We start from the raw sequence: 15,448 nt of genomic DNA, 5'->3' as shown, positions 1-15,448 counted from the left end.
TTGTGACTTTTAAAGAATTACTAAACACTAAAATGCTGTTTTTGATCTATTGCAGTGAGAAGCTCCTCCTCCTTTCCCAGCGGCCCGATAAAATCTCGGCACTCGCGCTTCTGCATGCACACTTCTGGGTGAGTGCGTTGGTGAGTGATGTTCTGCTGTTCAGCAGAGCAGCTGACAGCACTCACCGGCACACAATATCGGGTGAACCCTAAAAATCTCCTGCTTCACTGCATTGTGTTACTTCCCCTTAGCCTCCTACAAATGTTCACTTACATGCTGAAAACTGCCATGCCCATGAATGTGGACAGACTTACTAAAGGAGCGTGTGTTCATGCTGAAGGAGTTGAGACACATCATAACAATGACAACAAGAGCTCCAAGATCGCACACTCCAAGTCAATGGGTACCGATATAAGAAACTCCTGGTCCACCACAAATAAAGATCAACACCAAGTAATGGCAAGGCAGCTGACATATGCAGCACATAATGGCATTATTAATGCCCAGGAAAGAGAGCCACAACTGGCATCAACTCAGGTCTCTATACTTGCTACTACCATCACTGAGAACGTTCCGCCAATACAAATATCAGATGAGGATCTTTTGATGTGTCGCACACAGAACTCTCCAGTTTGTAATGAGCCTCTTAAAGCTGTTTGCCCTTATCTGACTGATCAACCGACAATTGCATCATTGATAAAGATCAACGCCATGATTCATGGAGAACATCTCACAACCATACCAAGATTGTACTCTGAGACAGTAAAAAATCTACCTATTAGTGAAATATTGTACTAAGAGTCCGATAGAGACAACCCAAACAAGACATCTAAATCCGACACTGCCAGCAATGGATTATGTGAAAAAGAAATGCAAAACGAACATCAAATGAACACAGTAATGGAAACACAATTCACGTCAAGTGAAAACCGAGATTTCAATCTATCTCAATCACCAATAATGCCTCCTCCATCTCCCAACCCGGCATTAAATTCAACTGTATCATCTGCCATATAATTTGTAAGACCAACCCCAAAACCATTATTTGGATTAAGCATTCACATATACCAGCCTATGAGATCAAACTGGGGGACATGAACAATGGGATATTCTCTCTCACTAAAAAGACCAGAACACTATTAACTCCCAATTTGACTGCATATTTGAGGAACTGAATCAACAGATTTTAAGGCTACAGGAAATTTGAGAGTTATCTTCCATGAAAAAAGTACAGTACTTGTAAGAACCATTGTCCAAACTTCAATAACTCTAACGATCTGCGAAGAAGATCAGCTCACTCTATCGAACACTAACGTCATCGATCACGCCCATGCCAATATGCTCTGCCCACAGACGCGGAAATCTCTGCTGTACACAAATAAAATGCTGAAGATGAAATAGAATGCAATGGGGAAACAATCACCTCTGGGATAGCAATATCAGTGAATGAATATCCTGAGCCTCATGAATCGATATTCATAGAATTTTTAAATTCAAAAAGTTAAAGAAAAGTCAAATGAAACCAAGCAAGCATCAATCAAAACAAAAACCAAAAGATAACTAAAAACTTAATAGCAAAAATAAAATCCAGTGGTAAGCGAGCAAACAAATTCATCAAAGGATTAACTACCCCTCCTCCTTCTAAGATTATTAACACATTTAATAAACTTCCCCAGCCAGCAACAACTATAGAGGAGGGAACAAATATAACAACTAAATCATTTCTGAACAAGGAGGCACAACCAACTCATGCTTAAAAGAGGATGAGACAAATGATCTGCTGAATTACTCAGCATACTCCATCACTCCACTTCCTGAAATGAACGAACAAGATATGTCCAAACAGGATATATCTATCAACATAGTGAAAGCCCTATCAAGAGATCATAGTGGAGATAATATCTCTTTCCGAACACTAGAACACAGATGATCACTACTCGACAAAAACTCCAATATAGAAGAAGATAAGACCGAGACAAAAATCTGCAATGTTAGAAACGACCATACCAAAGAACATAAAAAGGGTGTTGGTAACAACACAAATTTTGAAACACTCGCACACCGACAAACCTAAAAAGTTGCGAGACCTCAATCTTAAAGGATCGGATAAGCTAGTCGTAACCATGAGTGACAGAGAAAGAAGAGTTCATTACCTCAACTGAACCACATTACTGGCGCTGTTTGGAAACAACCCTAACCTCAAACAAATACAAACACAGTACATTGAAGCCGTATACATAACTAAGAACAAAAGAATGGATACAGCAACTGTCAATTCCATCAATGATTGTTAAGCAAATAATATGGAAAGAAAAGGAAAGGCTATCAACTCAGGGATTCAATGTTTCAGTTATAAAAGAAAAAGAAACGGAGACCAAAGTCCACACGAGAGAATGCACATATGAAAACATCCACTCACTAACTCCTCAAGATCCCAATTCTCTTCTTGTCAATTGCTGAGGATCCACTTGACATTTAGAAAGGGAAGCTTACTATGAAGGAGAAACAAAACTACCTAAAGAAACCAAATCGACATGGCTACAACAAACAATTAAAGAAGCCACTCATTGTAAGAATGAATAATGTTTTAACACATCTGCCCCTCAAGCTTTGCGAATAGCGTTATGGAATTCTAGAGGATTTACTCACCTTATGAAATCCTGTCGAGCTCACCTACTAGGCACATATGATCTAATATTGCTACAGAAAACCTGGATAACCATGCAACCAACGTGGCCGAACTACGAATTATGCTGAGTCCCTGCAATAAAACAAGCTATAGGGAGACCCATGGCAGGGATCCTTATGGCGCTTAAGATAGATGCATTGGGAAAACTAACACTATGGCTCTCTCCTCACCCAAGCATACAGAAGTTAAAATTAGAATTTAATAATAATCTGCATCCTCTGGCTCCATGCACGGCCATTATCAATATCTATTGGAACTCTGCCATTATAACTAATGAGGATTTTTTCAATCACATAACTACTAGTCTTGATATGATTGCAAGTGTATCACAAATCCAAATGACAATAATAGCAGTCTATCTAAACATACGATGTCTATCCCAAACTGATAAATCGATCGCTCTTAAAGTCATTAGATGGATGAACCTCATGGCTGATAGAAATATGACTCTACTTAATGGAAATATAGAGGGTGACGTTCCCTCATGCTTGACAAAGAAGAGAAACAAATCACAAGCTATTATGTATTATGTATGTGTGTCAAATAATACTATAAATCTTGTTAAAAGCTTTACTGTCATCAAAACAGAAGAAAGCAACGATAATATACTAGAAATAACTTGCATGTCCTTTCCTCATGCCCCGAGACAATATTACAAACATGCCATACGTATATATGAGGGCAGGAATCGAATCAAATGGACTGTCTCCAAACTAAAAAATCTATTAAGCAGAGTGTTCCTAGCCGCATCCACCACAGACATCTCAAAGAGGTCGCAAGATACATACAACGACAATTTATCCATCTTTTCCCCAAAAAACGCCCCCACACTTCGACCGATGATCACTGCAACACATACATAGGATTCCATCATCAAGAACAGAAAGCTAAAGAAAAGGCATGATTTAAAAAACATAAAAGCCGATACAGTAGATGAGTACATGGAAAAGGCTACCAATATCTGCACAAAATACAAAACTTTATAAAGCAGTACATATCTCTAAATACCCAAAGTGAAAATGAAGAAATGTTTTGAATTTTAACAACGACATTGAGTGCTCAAATTTGGAGCCTACTTAAAGAATGGTCCAAAGCAGGAACATGATCACACTTATTGAACACCATAAGTGAGTCGGAATGGTTATCCAGTTTTGCTGAAGATTGTGCACCACTCTCCACCTTATCCCCAAGTAAAAACCATGCAGATAAACTAGCTATTGACATCATAGACATTTAGTTACAAATTAAAAAATTAAGTACGTCGAAAGCACAGGGTCCCAACAGAATATCCAATGCTACCATTAAAGCCCATCCGGAACTATGGTCTGAAATCTTACTTGCAATCTATCGAAATATAGCAAGAATAAGTATTATATCAACATTCTGGAAACAATCCATACTCATACATATTTATAAAAAGGGAGATTGATCAAAACCAACTAACTACAGCCACTAGTGCTACTAGACACGAATGGGGAATTGTATGCTAAACGGCTCCTAAGAGATCTGACCAGCTGGCTAAAGACAAAGAATATGCTTGATCCCCATCAATCGTGCTTTATCAGTGGAATAGGTATGGCACCCAATCTACTTATTATATCAACACTGAAAAAGGAAGCATTAGCGAACAAACAACCACTATATCTCTCTTTGATCGACTTCAGACAAGCGTGTGAGTCAATATCACACTCTTTATAATGGAAGAAATTGAAATCAGCTGAATGCCCTCCTTTTATACTGAATTTGTTACTGCAATTCTACAGTGAAACCTCCATTGGGTAAAAATAAACAACCAAGCGCTTCTCTCCAGTGCTATCCCTACACATCGCCGACTAAAGCAAGGATTCACTCTTGCCACCACCCTGTTTAATTTCTACATAAAAGACATTGGGAAAAATCTTGCTGCAGTCAGACATTTTCCACCGAACTGGAATAAACACACGATAGCTTGGCTGCTTTACACCGATTATCTTATTTTGGTGGACCAAATTCCCATTGGCCTACAAAGACTACCAGGTGCTTTGGAAACGTACACTTTGGGGAATGAACTAAACAGAAACGTCCTCAAATCCAATATCTTGAAGATTGAGACGTGAAACAAGATAAAAAAAAATAAGATTTATTTTGATTATTGGCAACATTCCTCTACCAATTGTACATACATACAAATGCCTAGTAGTAAATGTACATGACAACAAAATGGATGCCCCATATAAAGCAGAAATGAAACTCAAAATGACATCGCTATGTTCTCAAGCAGCCCTGGTCCATTTCAAATATGGCAAATACACCTGTCTGCTCGTTCTAATATTTTATAACAAAAAGTCCTCCCTGCACTAACATACAGAGCACAATCTCAATCTTTGGAAAACCAGCCGAATTGGGACTACCTAGAAGGCTTATTTGGAAAAGTATATTTTCATTGCCCAAAAGCTTTCCAATCTCAGTCATAAGATATGTACTGGGGCCAATCTCTCTGAAGGCTGTTGTTCAATGGAACTCCCTGTCACTTTCCCTGTCACTTTACAGGAAGTGCCTAATGAAAGAAGAATTTAAAACAACCATTATACAGCCTTTATTGCATGTCCTTGAGAAATGCCCAGAAAGCAAGAAATGCACTTGGAAAAACAAAATCCACTGAAAATATGGAGAAAGCAAATATAGATGATTCTACATTGATATTGAATCCTCAATGAGCTAACCGCAAAATGTGGTATAAGGATTGGGCAAATACCAAAGAGTTATGCAAAAAATACAAAATATATTAATATACGATTTTTACCCCTAAAATGATTAATCAGATACCGAAATACTTGCAAAGATTTCCAAAATGCTGCACATTGATCACAAATAATGAGATTACGCGTCAACCTATGGCCGACTAGAGCCGTAACAGCATCAAGATCTAAAGAAAGCAACAATACAACTGCATGCAGACTTTCAAGCACAGAGGTAGAAACTCTGGAGCATCTACCAGTACAATGACTAGCACTTAAAGATAGAACACTTCCACAAGTTTTTCCACATTTATCGCACCTTAACTCCTCACACAATGTGAACTATGATTTTGAGTGTGCAATATGTATCCCTAAGTATAGCTACCATTCGTTTTCTTTTAAAATTGCAACTAAAGCAGGTGATCTGAAATTATATTTTCTGTCAGCCAAGCCTGGATGGACCTAATGCTATTATCAGAATGAAGCCGAATTACGCATCCAATTGCATGTGAAAGAAATGTATCAACTTAACTCATGTAACTGAATGCAATTTTATGTGAAAATGTATATTTTACATTATATGAAAACATATTTCTTTCTTATGACAATTATGTCTATATTTGAAAAGTTGTAATAACTACAACAATGTCACATGTCACTATCTTGGTTTCCGATTAAAAAAAAGTATTTACTCTAATTATACATTTCACTTTCCTCCAATCCTTTCTGAACTTCCTCTCATGTGTAAAGTATAATCACATGCTATCTTATAATCATCTGCCAGCAGTCTGAATAGGGAGAGCCATTAGACACTGATAAGGCTTGCGTTTTAATGTATCTGCAAATATCTTACAGTACTTATCATTACTGCTGACATCTGATGAAGCTGACTCCAGAGAAACCTGTTGGCTCTTGATATCAACATAAGGTCACATTTTGTAGATGTTCACAGTAGACCTATTAGGGGGTATTCATTCAGTCTTGCAACACTATTTATTTTTCAAATAAGAGTGGTCTATGATGTAATGCTTAGGTGCAAGTACAACTGACACGGTATCACAACTGTGTCTTGTGTTAAGTTGTTCAAACAATAACAGGTGCTTGAAAATGACAACCAATACGTATCTTCACATCCAAGGACCAGCACCATGCTGGACCTGAGGTGAGTACTTCATTTAACTATATGCATCAGTGTCCACGAGTATTCCACCACCCAATGGTCACACAAGGAACACAGGTGAGACAGCATTCAATGACAACATGCAGGTGGCATCACAATCACCCCATCCTTTGATATGCATACACAACCACAGAGTAGACAGAAATATGCATGAACTCACACGGGCACACAAACTTTCAGTTCCTCATTCAAATCTCTCAACAGCAGTCACTGACTGCCACACTTCTCCTCTCAAAGGAAACACACAGTAACAGTATACTCCTACAGCACCAAGACTGTATACCAACTCTAACATTGCACCCAGACATTGGCATTTCACACCGACTCCAAGACCAAGACATTGCAGTGATACTATCAGGTGCAGGTACTCATAAAAAAAAGATAAAAATTGACCACGCCCACATGAGGATAGCATAGCCAATAGATAGCATGCTGCAGCACAAATGTACTCACTACAGGCCAAACATAAATCTCACATCTGGGTCAGGACTCCATCTTGTCATTTCAGTGTCCAAATTAATGCATACTGCTGGGTGTTCCTCCTTCTCAGTACAAGCACCCACAATTTGGAACTCTCTGCCAGTAACCATCTGCCGCATAGAGGAGTACCTCACCTTCAGGAAAGCACTTAAAACCTGGCTCTTTACCTCTGCACCCTTGCATGCGTAATCCAGGCCTCTTTGCCAAACACAACATTATCCCCCTCACCAGCCTCCCACACATGGAATTGGACACCCAGCGTACTCAGTTAGGTGGATGATCGAGGGAGGTTTAGCATGCTGTTTATTTTTTGAGTACAGGGTACTTCAATAAGACTTTAAATGGCACTGATGACCAGCTCGGTGCACCAAAGGAGATGATGCAATATCACCTCTGTGCTTGAAGTCTCCTTAGTATTTACTACTCAACAAAAAAAGATGGTACAGACAATTGGAAGCATGCTCATGGTACCCATATCGCACCCTACATGTGTGCATGTAATTTGCATGTCAACTGCATTTCTGCAATAGAGGCGGTGTCCTTCACACAAAGCACAGCAGAGCCTCAAGTGTAGAGAGTTGCTATGGGGATTGACAGACTTCTTACTTCACCTGCACTTTCTCTCGCACGGCAACCCAGTAGAATACAGTGGAGTCCAGTAAAAAATGTGGTCCAGCTCTCACATACCCTTCTGGCACAGCACTCTTCCTAAAACCTTTGTAATATGCACTGCATGACTAAAACTACTGCTTTAGATTTAGTCATTCTCTGCTATTCAACATTTTGACAATAAATGTAGGCAAGTGTTGTTGCCGCTATTTCCATTTACTTGTCAGCTCAGACTATGGTCTTCTGAAGTGTCTTCATTGACCACAGGATTTCGAGGCCATACCAATGGCAGTAGGCACTATACAATAACTTAATAAATAACATAAAGGGCCATGGATAGAAAGACATAATGAATCTCCTTAAACAGATGCCGTGATGGCAGAAAATGATACAGGAATATGAATGTTTCATCATTGCCACTGCTCATAGATGACAAGGTACCAGGATCCAGACATGCCAGAAATCATGTCGGATTACACCTAGCCACTCTTCCACCATTCTACCAACAGCAGGCAGAAAAAGAGACAGCACAGTGTCACCATTCCACTGCGAAAACACTTCCTTAAAAACGTAGTAACTGCATGTAAAAGCAGAAAACAGCAATGGACGGGGAGTCGCACTTATCCACAAAGACTCACTATCCATTAGATTAGCAGACCATAGTTCATGGGGTGGTAATGCTGATATCCTATCAGCCAAGCTTACGTCCTCCCCCAATAATCTTATCAAAATCCACATCCTGTATACCTCCCGGACTCCCAGCTGACTTCCAAGAGCACCTCTCCCATTGTCTCATCAACCACATTAAAAAGTCCTCCAAAATCCTTCAATTAGGAGACTTAAATTTAGGCTACAATGATCCTAAGGAGAAATCTGCCGCAACCCTAGCTAAAGAACTCACAGACTTAGATTTCTCCCAAGGAGTCCTCAACCCCACTCACTCCAAAGGCTGCATCCTTGACTGGGTCATGGATCACAACTGTGCATCCAACATTACCTCAAACACCGCCCTTCCATGGATGGACCACACATGCATCAAATTCCTCATCCCCACCAACCCTAAACCTAAGACTCTCACCCACGCACCACCTGCCACAATAAGAAGTTCTAAAAAACTTGTGTCCCCAACTTAAAAGCCCCTGCCTAGCACCACCTTTCTCTCAGGACCCAAATATACTATCAGCTATCTTCAATGATACTCTCACCAATGCCATAAACTCTATAGCTCCACCTGAAAGCAAGAAGGAAAAAAAAAATCATTTCACTGCAACTCTTGGCTCTCGGAAGAACTCCAAACCCTGCAAGCTCAAAAGCGTCAGTCGCTTAAAAACTGGCCAACGGATCTGAGTGATCTAAATAAGAGCCTCTTCAAACAATAGCCCTCCAATATAAAAAAGGCCATTTTAGCAGCAAAATCCAAATCCTTCATTGATAGGATCTCAAAGGTCAACTCCCAAGCTAAAGAACTATTCGCAATCTTTAATGAATTAGTCACTCCTCCGGCTACGGCTGACGAGATAACTAAAGACAAAGCCTGGTGTGCCAGCATTCTGTCCGCCATGCTCAACAAAATAAAACGACCCCAGAACAAAATACAAAACCACTGCAAAGCCCTCCCAAACCATAAAACCAACCTCCCTACACAAGACAAGCATAGTAATCTCAATGACGCTCAATTCTCCTTCAGAGACGTCACTGAACCTGAGGTGCTTAATCTCATCAAAAACCTCAAACCATCCCTCTACAAAGCAGACATTTACCCTCCCAAAATCATCAAGGAATGCACCAATGACCTAGCACCCCTGATTACTGCCTTCATTAAAGCATCTTTCCAAACAGGAACTGTCCCAAACAATCTCAAGGAAGCCTGGATGCGGCTACTTCTAAAAAAGGCCACACTTGACCCAGCGCAACCAAACAACTACAGACCGATAACGACAGTCCCGTTCCTCCTAAAGATCCTGGACAAAGCAGCTCACATCCAGATCCAATCATACATAGAAGCTAACTTCATACTTGGCAAAAGACAATCTGGCTTCCGTGTCGGGCATGGAATAGAATCCGCCTTATTAGACCCAAAAAATAAAATCTCACAGATCATGGACAAAGGCAAACCTGCCTTGCTCCTCCTTCTCGATCTATCAGCTGCTTTTGACCTGGTAGACCACCAAACACTCACCCCCCACCTCACCATTGCAGCCCATTTCTCTAATCAAGCAGCATCCTGGATCACTTCCTTACTTGAAGGAAGAGCCATGAAGGTCTACTCCGACACAGCTAACGCAGATCCTACCACTATAAACTGCGGTGTCCCCCACCCTCTATAACCTCTTGACAAAACCCCTCTTCGGCTACTTGACTCCATGGTTGTTGCATATACAAACTATGCAGACGACACTCAAGTACTTTTACCCCTATCTGGACTCTATCACCAAGACACTATGGCCCTTCACAACATCTATGCCACTATCCAAGCTTGGATGGCATTCAATGGCCTCTGTCTTAACAGGGAGAAGACTGAAATTCTCATCCTGGGCCAAACACATTATCGAAGCTAAGCCCCCAATACAACAACTTCAACATAGACAACTCAACCATCCCCGCATCATCCTCTGTCAAGACTCTAGGTTTTCACGCTTGATGCAAATCTATCGATGAATAAACAAGTCAGCGCCATAGCCTCTGCAGCAGCGTTCAGCACCAAACTCATCAATGCCATTAAACCCTACATATCCACCCCTAACCGCTTGGCAATAGCTAGAGCAACTATAAGAACCAAACTTGATTATTGCAATGCCCTCCTAGCTGGCACCTACGCAAAAAACATTCACAGACTGCAAACCACACAAAACAATGCCCTCAGAGATGCCATGAGCATCCCTAGAAGAGACCAAATATCCCACGCCAGACGTGAAGCCTGGTGGCTCCAGGTCAAAGACTGTATTACCCTGAAAATCCTCACCATCACTCACAGATGCATCAACAAAACCGCTCCAGCATACCTATCTAAAGCAATATCAAGGACCACATCCACTCGCCCCACCAGAGCTCAGTACACCAACCAGCTACACATACCACTCATAAAGAGAGCCACAGCGGGAGGTCTAGGCTTCTCCTATATTGCACCGAAACTCTGGAACTCACTCCCTGTCACCCTTAGAGCTGAAACTTCCTCTACTACAAGTGGAGGACTGCCTCCTCCACTTCTGCCATGTATATTGTAATATAACACAAATGTAATATAACTATATTGTAACCTGTATATATACTGCTAATGACTATGTAACTATATTGCAACCTGTATATATATTGCTGATGACCATGTAACTAAGTAGCTAAGCTTTGTACTGTAACAAATGCCACAATGTCCTCGGGCTGGTGTGTGCTATATAATTACGAATAAAACAAAACAAAACAAAGCAATTGAAGGGCACCAACACACATGTAAGGCGCATACTCCCTCACACACACTTAATAAATCAATCCTTACTTATAATAAATCACAATGCATTTATGTTCTGACCACAATGCATCATGCAGTTTGGCACCATCAAAGAAAACCCACATGGATCCTTGAATGTCTTCTCCCCTACACACTTGTCCATCAAAACCACTATGTCAGCTTTGGCACACATCTATTCCTGCTTCAGACAGCCCAACTGATACTCTTCTTCTACGGACTGCCTTTATTGACACAATGGCAGTGTATAATAAGATGAATGACACTGTTATAGTGAATGTCAACCTATGATGGCATCTTCCCATGGTCGCACATGTCTCTCCCCCATGTTCAATAATTGAAAATTGGAAGAGTGCAGGTACGACTTTTGCTAATCACCAGCATAGACATGCAGAGGATGAGCAGGTCCGTTTCTGAAGCTGTCTACTTTTTCTGGGTGAGATGTCTGGCATTCTATGTCAGCATTTACTCAGTGTTGAACAATACCAGGACTGGCTCAAACAAAGCTATCTTCCATGGATTAAATAAGAAGGCATCCCTACCTCATGATCTGACAAAGACCGTTTTACATTGTGTCTAGTCTAGGGCCATGAGCAAACAGTCTTATCAATGGAAGAACAAGTTTAACAAGTTCATAGAAAGGGCACTTTGCAATCCATGTGACCCCATGCAGCCCTCATCCCCCATAAATGTAAACACGTTTCCACCCTGGTATGACAACTGCCTCCCTCACATACTCTACACATGTAATTACATCCACCATTGTCATGTGGAGTAAAAACAAAAAAAAGATGATGTGGAGGAATGTTGGTTTTTATCCTAAAGTACACTGCCATTATTATAAGAAATGTTGGCTTTGCATCCAAAGGATTCCCTCATGCTTGAGTGTCAGTACTGCAATGAGGGTCCAGGCATCACGATGGAGTCAATATCCAGGGGGTTTATCAAACTAAAATAGCCCAGAGCAATGACATTCCAAACAACAAGATGGACTTGGGTCCGGAGGTGCGCTTAAGCAAGAATGGCTGAATGGAATTGGGACATTTGGTGCATTATATCACTGACAGAGTGTGCATATTCACACCTGGCCCAGTTCATTCAGTGATCACTCAAAGCAACTACTTCACGTGTTCAGTTGTTGTGGTGAAAATGTCTACATTAAGGACCTGAATATGTATGCATGCATGTATGTGATTCATAAAGTCTGACCCACCCAGGGGAGCAACGTAGTGCTGTGTGTGTGGGGGGGGGGAGAGGGACCAGAGCAGAAGAAATAGAATTGAGTGGAGCAATCAGTAATGGGAAATATTTCATTTTTAAAAGGTGCACCCTGAATTATAGATGGCGGAGTTCAGTCTTATGTGAGTTTTTCAGAAACAGGGAGGATGTTTATGTTTAGACCCCCAGTTGCAGGGTGGCATGGACACACAAATACAATAGTCAATTCAGGGAACATAAACATGGTGCCTACCCCATATTGCAGGGCGGCAGCACTCACAGATGCAAGAGTCCAAATAAAGGCAACATACATGGTGCCTACCCCATGTTGCAGGGCAGCAGCACATACAGATGCAAGAGGCCAGATAAAGGCAAAATACATGATGCCTACCCCATGCATCAGGGTGGCAGCACACACAAATACAAGAGTCAATTCAGGGTTCATAAACAAGGTGCCGACGCCATGTTGCAGGGCGGCAGCACACACAAATACAAGAGTCAATTCAGGGAGCATAAACATGGTGCCTACTCCATGTTGCAGGGCGGCAGCACACACAGATGAAAGAGTGCAATAAAAAGGCAAAATACATGGTGCCTACCCCATGTAGCAGGGTGGTGGCACACACAAATACAAGAGAACCTTCAGGGAGCATAAACATGGTGCATGCCCCATGTTGGATAGCAGGAAAATACATCATTTCAGTTGTTTTCCCTCTTGAGTTTTGTTTCGAGCCTCTAGAAGTTGTGGCTTCTGGTGGTGGACTGTCCTCCAGAAATATTGAGTTTCTGAGGCAAGTATACTGATGTTTTCATTGGTACTGCTTTGTGGGTGATGCAGGCAGTCATTAACATGATATGTGCTTAAAGCGGATACCATTCCCGCTCCTTCAGTATGAGATGTAGTACTTGAATTTGTGTAGTCCTTTGATGAGTTGTGCTGCAGTGGACTTTACAGCTTTAAGAGGAGGAGCCTAGGAGGCATCTGGGACTCCTGTGAGTAGGGTGTTGCCACATGCGGGAGATGACCACGGTTTGGAAGCTCACTGCAGGGATCCAAGGCTTGACTTTGTGGAGGAGCACAAGCTGGCACCATGCTGCTTGGGTCTTATTCTCAATGTGTGTTTTGAATTAGTCACAATCAACAGTAAAGCTGAGAGACTTTGCACTGGGTCCGAGCTGATGTGTGAGTCCATTGAGTTTCATGTCTTCCAGCCAAGTCTGTATTTGGGCATGATTGGTGGGGTTTCCTAAGTGAATTAATTCAGTCTTTGTAGAGATGAGCTGTAGGAAGGTGCTTGACTTCCTGGCTTGGATAAGGGGAAGACAGTCCTTGAGTCGATGATGCCATTGGTGCATTTGATCCTTAGGTAAAATTGCTTATCACCTGCATATTGATGCTTCGTGCATACGTGCTGTCAAGAAGTTTCCTCAGAGGATCCATGTGGAGATTGAATATGACAGTGGACATGATGGAGCCTTGTGGAACATATTACTGGGTGGCGCTGAGATCTGTTGGGTCCCATCTCAAGAATTGGTCACTGTTTGAGTAGTGTGAAGCCAACCACTGCAGGGCTGTTCCCTTGAAATCCATGCATATGGTGATAGTGCTGAGGAAGTCTTCATAATCAGTGGTATTGAAGGCAGTTGATAGGTCAAGGAGGACAAGTACGCAGGATTTCACCTTGTCCCTGAAATGTCGATAACTTGGGTGGTGACATTCTCTTTTCTGCATCATGGTCAGAAACCAAATTGTCAGTCTGGTATGAGATTGTGCATAGTCATCCTTTCATGGGACTAGATGGGTACAGTCTTCTTAATCACTTTGTAGAGCAAAGGTAAATGCATCAACAGGCACTATTAACAAGGCTATCCAGGTTGAGTGTGGGTTTCTTCAGCATGGGAGGCTCTGTCTTATTTTCAGTGCATCTGGGAAGGTGATTTGTACGAGGGATGAATTGATGACATTGAGAAAGTGGTGCGAGTGCTACGCCTTTTCAAATTAACAGTGGTGGAGGGGAAATTGCCTTATTTTTTGTTGATGGATTCTAGTTCTTTGAAAGATGTGGTCCTCACCCAAAATGGCTATGATGGATCAAGCATATCTGCTTGTTGGTATGGTTTGAGAATCTGGCACAAATATGTTTTACAAGTTATCCAGATTATCTCTAAAATATTGGCAACTCTCGGGGTGCAGACTTTGGCTTTCCACAAGTGCTGCAGCTGATGAACATGTTGGATTATTTTTCATAATTATTCTTAGTTTATGGTTTGTTTGTATTTTTATATAGTACAAGTGCTTCTGAGTACTGCAATAACATGTGTTCCTAGTCCTCTATGTTTGTGCTACTTGATTTATCAACTGCAAGAGCTTTACATTGTATGTCTTCCCTGTTTTAGGATTGAAACTTGTGAAGTACAGGCTGCTCTGAAATAAGTGACCAACACTTTACTTATGAGATAAAAAATCCGACATGGGGATAATGTTTTTTCAAGTGTGCAACCAGCATTAAACAAACAAATTTCCCACTAAAAAAAACAGTGTCTATTGTGACTTCAGATATTAAAATCAATCCTGGTTTAGGATTAAAGATGCATCCTCAGGCATGCACTTTCAAAGGAAGCTTTAACGAAGTTGTGTTCAATAGTTAATCTTTCTTCCTAAAAGTAATTTGTTAAAACTGTCCAGTGTGACTGTAATTCCATCCATGAATATCATGTCTATTAGGTCCTCAAATGTGTCATTCCAGGGTTTATTTACATTGCACATCATTTCTCAGATACTAAAAGGTACACACATACATTACAACACAACTGCTATGAGAGACATGGAGTAAAAGGCACAGTTACAGTTACTTTACAGTACAATTTCACATTGAGTGGCAGCAAAGAAAAGCAAAATGTGTAAAACAGCTTACAGTCTGAAAGGGGTGAGAGAATGAAGACATAACAAAGGGTACATATCAAATTATATGAAAAAAGAACAAAATGTGGCAGTGGCAGAACAAGACAAGATTCAAATAGTGTAGATAGTGCAAGCAACAGACAGCTATTGAAACCGTGCACACATATATTCCTGTTGCTGGCATGCCATTTTG

The sequence above is a fragment of the Ambystoma mexicanum genome, chromosome 7p, assembly GCF_040938575.1.
Source record: "Ambystoma mexicanum isolate Mex_15411 chromosome 7p, UKY_AmexF1_1, whole genome shotgun sequence".
Lineage (NCBI taxonomy): Eukaryota > Metazoa > Chordata > Amphibia > Caudata > Ambystomatidae > Ambystoma > Ambystoma mexicanum.
The sequence above is the reverse complement of the archived record's forward strand: the minus strand, read 5'-3'. Positions refer to the sequence as shown.